At 37.4% G+C, this 6,000-nt stretch overlaps 1 protein-coding gene across 2 annotated transcripts in view; it reads left to right on the forward strand.

The window, feature by feature from the left end:
• The first annotated feature begins 1,055 nt into the window (after window positions 1–1,055).
• doc2b (double C2-like domains, beta) overlaps window positions 1,056–6,000 on the forward strand; it is an 88,571-nt gene continuing 83,626 nt past the window's right edge. For both annotated transcript variants that reach the window (XM_020048581.1, XM_020048582.1), the window contains exon 1: window positions 1,056–1,364. The gene's annotated coding sequence lies outside the window, so the exon portion shown is untranslated. The remainder of the gene's footprint in view (window positions 1,365–6,000) is intronic.

Raw genomic sequence — 6,000 nt, forward strand, 5'->3', positions numbered from 1 at the left:
TATTATGAAGGGATAGAAAATAAGGAATAATGTAATATATTAGAAACCTAGCCCTTTTTGCAGGTCATTCTTCTAAAACAATGCAGTTGGTTAACTAGTAACTCTAGTACAAATATTTAGTACAATCGCTATTGTACAAATACAAACAAAATCAAGTAAACATGGTATAAAATAAAACAAGATGAAAGTGAAGATTGTACCAGTGTAAATTGTGTTTATGTGTATGCTGCATTTGTGTGTATAACAGTGTGAGCTTGATGGAGCGTTTGCCGGTTGGACTGTGTGCACGGTAATGGCGTGAGCTTGATGCAGCGTTGGTCTGTTGGACTGTGTGCACGGTAACGGTGTGAGCTTGATGGAGCGTTTGTTGGACTGTGTGCACGGTAACGGCGTGAGCATCATGGAGCATTTGTCTGTTGGACTGTGTGCACGGTAATGGTGTGTATGTGTGTTCAAAAGGGTTTAAGGTGCATGGAGGATAGGCAGTTATAGCCCTCTATGTCTTTGTCATGGGCTTATCCAGAGCACCACCTCTCCTTATTTTCTGGCACAGCTACCATTCTAGTGTGTCAATCTTCTATCTCTTTCCTACCACCGCTCTGCCTCTTCTCCAATTAAATCTCAGGCTGTACAGTCCAACACAGCAAATGACTTACCACACCCCAGGAATAGCAAGTACCATTTACAAGAAAAACATCCAACAATAAGCGCTAACATGAAAACATATTTCTACACTCGTCAGCTTCAATCTTATAGTGTATTTTAGTATTCCACCAATTAAATGATGCAGACTACCATATCAAGGTAAGATTTCAGCAGTTTTTCTGTGGGGGGGGGTTATGGTATTTTAATGTTATATTATGTTACAACATTCTAGCATTGTTTGGCATTATATACTCCAAATAGAGCATAATTCCAAAGTTGTTTTCCTTTCTCTTGACAATGCTTTCAAAGGGGGACTTCTGTTTTGAAGGCAAAACAACAAATTTGATCAATGCAGCTGATCTTTATTGTAGCTAGCTTCACATACGTGCCGCCACCAGATAACAGCCAACCATTCACTCACACACTTGTCCACAGTGACAAGAGGGTGAGTTGGGGGGAAACCAAGGAAACATTAGACCACTACATGGCTGCCTTTTGTCGCCTGTGACAATAAAATTTGACAAGTAACTTTTAAAACATTGACAGGACCAAACCGTACAGAAATCCACTCCAAGGCTTCCCTGAATTGGATGTGTTTTCATTGTACGAGAGAAGAGTTTTTGGTCCGGAGTTCACGTGAAGTTCCAGGAACAGCTGGAGCAGAAAGAGGAAAAACCTATAAGGATCCTTTATTAACCTCCCTCTCCAGACACCCACAGGTAGGAAAAATGTGGGCAATTCACAACAAATCACAACCTTGATGTTTCACAAAATGGACAAAGTACAAATACAACTTCTCATGTGTGTGTGACTTTTTTTATACCTTAAGTAAAAACCTGTATTGCATTTTTGAAGATAAGGCTTGGCTGAACAGAGATATTATCGTTTTTGTTGTCAGTTGTCAACCAAACCATACAACTCTATGCACAAATGTATACTTTGAATGGCATTTTGTGTTTATCTTGCAAGGTTTAAATGGAATAACATTTACATCTTCTTGTGGTGAGGTGGAAAACATTTCTGGGACCTGTAGTTTTTCTTGATTTGGTAACCTTGTTCACCATTTGCTTTAAGTATCTAGTTAGCCTCTCATTTACAGGAGGCACTTCAAACCAGCCAGCCCCCCACAAGCTATGCAGAATGAGGTTGCGCCCAGGTTATCCCCAACCGTCCATGAAATCAGAAAATTCTTCCTTAACATTTCATCAACACTGGGGGACTAGTATGATTGAAAAATCACGCTCTGTGAGCCCTATCCTAAAAGCCATGAGAAATGACTGACTGAAATACTGTTCTAACTACTCTACATCAGCCATAATTCATGCAGTTTCCCACACACACTGGGAAAATAAAGTCTGCACTCCAAAGTATTCAACTTAATGATGATACAGAACATACAGTAGTTTACTTTGGAAATCTATTTGTTTTTGGGTGTTCAGTTCACCTTCACCCGTTTTAGTGTGTAAAATTTGTGTCACAAGGAATGCATTAATCTAATGTTGACTGAAAACAAGCACTTATGAGCCACCTGTCAAAGGTTTCAACATCTAATCTCTGGGCATCTAATAATCTGTAAATAAGATTAACTTTTTATCATTTTACATCCCACATGGTAAGATTTTGCACCAATGTTGACACCAACTTTATGTGGTTGTATGTTCTAAATGAAAAATAAAATAAAAAAAGTTTCAGTGAAAATGTAGTATTTAGACTTACTTTATTGTCTTGATATACATTGTATATCATTCCCACTTGGTTCTAAGCAATGTCTGGATACGCAGATAGAATTCACTCAGACTCAATCACTTGAGGCCAAGATATACAAATTAAAACAACAGACGAGTTACTGAAATTGGAAGCAGCACTGTCACATTAGATTTCAATTACTTGCATGCACAAAGGGCCCTTCCCAAATAAAATCAAGGAGACTCTGAATTGTTTGAAAGAGCAGGTCAATGGTAACCATATTAGACTTTTCTCTGGACAGCTTTAGTTATCTAAGCCATTCACAGCAGGCTGTTTTTGAAAAGAGCAGGATGTTTCTGGGTGTTATTGTTCACCTGTCATGTGACCAGTCTGTCAGACAAGGCAGGAAGGCTGTTAACTACCACTAAGAGCCCAAACCCTGACTTGTTTCCTCCTTTTCCTGAAACTTGCCTTTCATATATTCAGAGGCCTAGTCCACAGCAAAGCATTATAACCAGCTCTCATAGCCCTCACTCATTTAAAGGAATGGGGGAGATTTTACAGGTAAGTTCTCTTCTTTTGCCAACAGGTTTTGTGGTGTGTTTTCTTTTGTGTGGGACCTGTGCTGTGTTCTTGAACCTATGCCAAGGCAGGTTTTCCCCCCAGCTAGAGCCCTGTAGCTTATGTAATGGAAAGACTGTTTGATTAGGTTGAGGTGTGCTGGGAATCAGTGAGGCATTACTGCCAGATAAGAGTCGGTGATGACTGCTTTAAAGTAGCTCTGTTTCATGGCCCGTGGTAGATTTTAAATAAATCCAATTGGTTGGAGAATAAAGTTTTACCTTTGATTTAATGTGTTTAAAGTTTGAGGTAGCTTAAAGCACAAGGAGGTTGTCCACATGGATAAGTTACGTGGAGATGCTGCAGTGAGCTTCCATTAACTCTGATGTAAAAGCACATTGTTATTTGTCAAAACACCAGTGTAAATAATATTTATAAAATAACAAATATTTGGGTGTACAATAAATGAAATTCTGTTGACCAGGCACATAAAATCCTGTGTGTCTGTGTGTGTATTTGTATAACTCAGTCAACATATTTGCTTTGTTATAAATGACTGATGTGAAATGATTATTTATGGGTACTTCTCCAAAAATGCAGTCTTCACCCCAACCCCCCATTACTTACCCCAAACCCATTCTATACTAATTGTTGTATGTGAGAGAGCAATAAAAAAAAAAAAAGTAAACAGTAACACAAGGAATGTACAGTACATAGAAAATTATAATATAAAAAACAACATTGCTACATACAGGGAGTACCAGCACTGAGTCAATGTGTGGACTAGCATACAGTTAATACACAGTAGCCGAAGCAGCTTATTCTGAGTATGAAAGTGCACTTGTGTGTGTGTGTGTGTGTGTGTGTGTCTTTGTACTAGCAGATGGTAGGTTAACAGTCTCATGTGATTCTCCATGGACAGTTACAGTTTGGTACTGTTTGGTGTAGCGCAGTGTTGACTGATTGTTCAATTAAACAAAGGTTTATCTGCTATATGCCTCTGTACAGTCACACAGGGTTTCTTTGAATAAAAAAAATGCAAGTAACCCAACCTAGTACAGTATATGCAGCCAATGTGTCTCTTAAAAACCGTCACTCATTATGGCTCTTCATTAAGCTAGCCCAGGGAAGACCGGACTAGCATTTCATTGGGCGAAAGCGGGTAGGTAGGAGTACCCTTCTAAAATCACCTGTGTTCATTTTCATTGGGACAGCAGATAATTTTATCAATAGCAATCACTGGGGCCTATTGTAAGTCAGTTGACAAATCTCTTCTACAACAAACAGTATCAAGTTATACAACACATTAGCCTGCTAAAATCTGCAAGCTGTGTATGTGTCCATGCTAACACATTTATTTTGCTTGCTGTAATATGTTTGTTTGCTGTGTTCTAGCACGTTTAATGCAGTCAAAAAGGCCTAAGGGCAAAGCACTGTTGGTGAACAAAGGCCATTAAGTGGGTTGGAAATGTAAATAAAGTTAATTGCTCAACCATAAACTGTCAGCCACATGGCCTTATAGGCTTTTAAGCCAAAAGGTAGTCGGGGCAAGGAAGGATGTGGGTGTTAGCAAGAGTGAAAAAATACAAAATGTGTATAACCCTATTTCAAAAATGTTGTGATGCTGCATAATATGCAAATAAATTCAGAATGCAATGATGTGCAAATCATTTAAACCATATATTCAATAGAAAATATTACCAAGACAACATATCAAATGTTGAAATTAAGAAATGTTATAGCTTCTTGGGAAATACACGCTCGCATTCAATTTGATTCAGGCAACATGTGTCAAAAAAGCTGGGACAGGGGAACCAAAAGAATGGAAAGGGTGTGTAATGCTAAAAAACGAAACTTGGTTGAATATCACAAACCTTATTAGGTAAATTGGCAACTGTTCACATGATTGGGAAATAAAGATTATTTCATAGAGGATGGGGCTGTTAGAAGTGCAAACATGAGGATGGGGAGGTGTTCACCACTCTGTGAAAGCTTACACAATATTATTAGACGATGAGATAAGGAAACACAGTGGTAAACAGGGCCCTGTCCCAAAGTTTTTGACACGTGATGCTGGCATCATATTCAAAATGGTCAAGTGTTTTTCCAAAAACAATAAAATTTCTCTCTTTCAACATTTGATATGTTGTCTTTTTGGTATTTTCATTTAAATATGGGGATACATGATTTGCACATCATTGCATTCTGTTTTATTTGCATTTTAAACAACCTCCCAACTTATATGGAAAAGGAGTTGTACATAAATGATATATTTAGTCTAGAATTTCTGTAACGCAAAAATGATGTATGACAATATACATTATTTCAATGAAACTGAAATGTCTTCAAATATTATTGTCAGATATTTATAAAACACATGAATTATAACATCTAGCTGAATGTATTTTGTAAATCTGTCTGAAATACTGACTACAACCATCATATGGAAAAGCACCAGAACCTGACTATTTTCACAGTGTCAATGGTTATTATAACTTTAGTTAAGAAGGTGACTTGAACAAGATACATTTAGGTAGACATCTATGTGAGTTTTGAAAATAATAATATTATACACTGCCCTTTAAGTCACCTACAGAGAGAAATATCCTTTTACAAGCATTCATACAACCAATTTGCATTCATCAGATGAATCTCCAACTGAAAAAGGAATAGTTTAATATTGAATCCAATAAACTTTACCACAACTTTCTCAATGCTTACTTGAAAACTTGTTTGTACCCTGCTTTGGATAAACTCTCTGCTATGGACATAGTTAACATTCTACAGAAAAATACAACAAAAACACCTTTCTGTGACCACATTTACCTACTATCCTTGACATTGAGAACAATAGCATGTACTATTGCAACCTGTAGGTTCTGATCTGTTTCATGATTGTGACCATTCAACAGATTCAACAGTCTCAGCAATGTGTTTGTGCACACAGATATTTTGTGTCTGAGTGCAAGTACTTTTGCTACCTTTTTCCACAACAATCTGTCATTCATTTCAGCCAGTGTGCAAATGTTTTGTAAATGTAGATCTTTAGAATGCACAATAATTACTGGACATGTTTTATGTTTGTATGTACCATTCTATATGCTCCAT

This window comes from Esox lucius, chromosome 7, assembly GCF_011004845.1.
Source record: "Esox lucius isolate fEsoLuc1 chromosome 7, fEsoLuc1.pri, whole genome shotgun sequence".
NCBI classification, from domain to species: domain Eukaryota; kingdom Metazoa; phylum Chordata; class Actinopteri; order Esociformes; family Esocidae; genus Esox; species Esox lucius.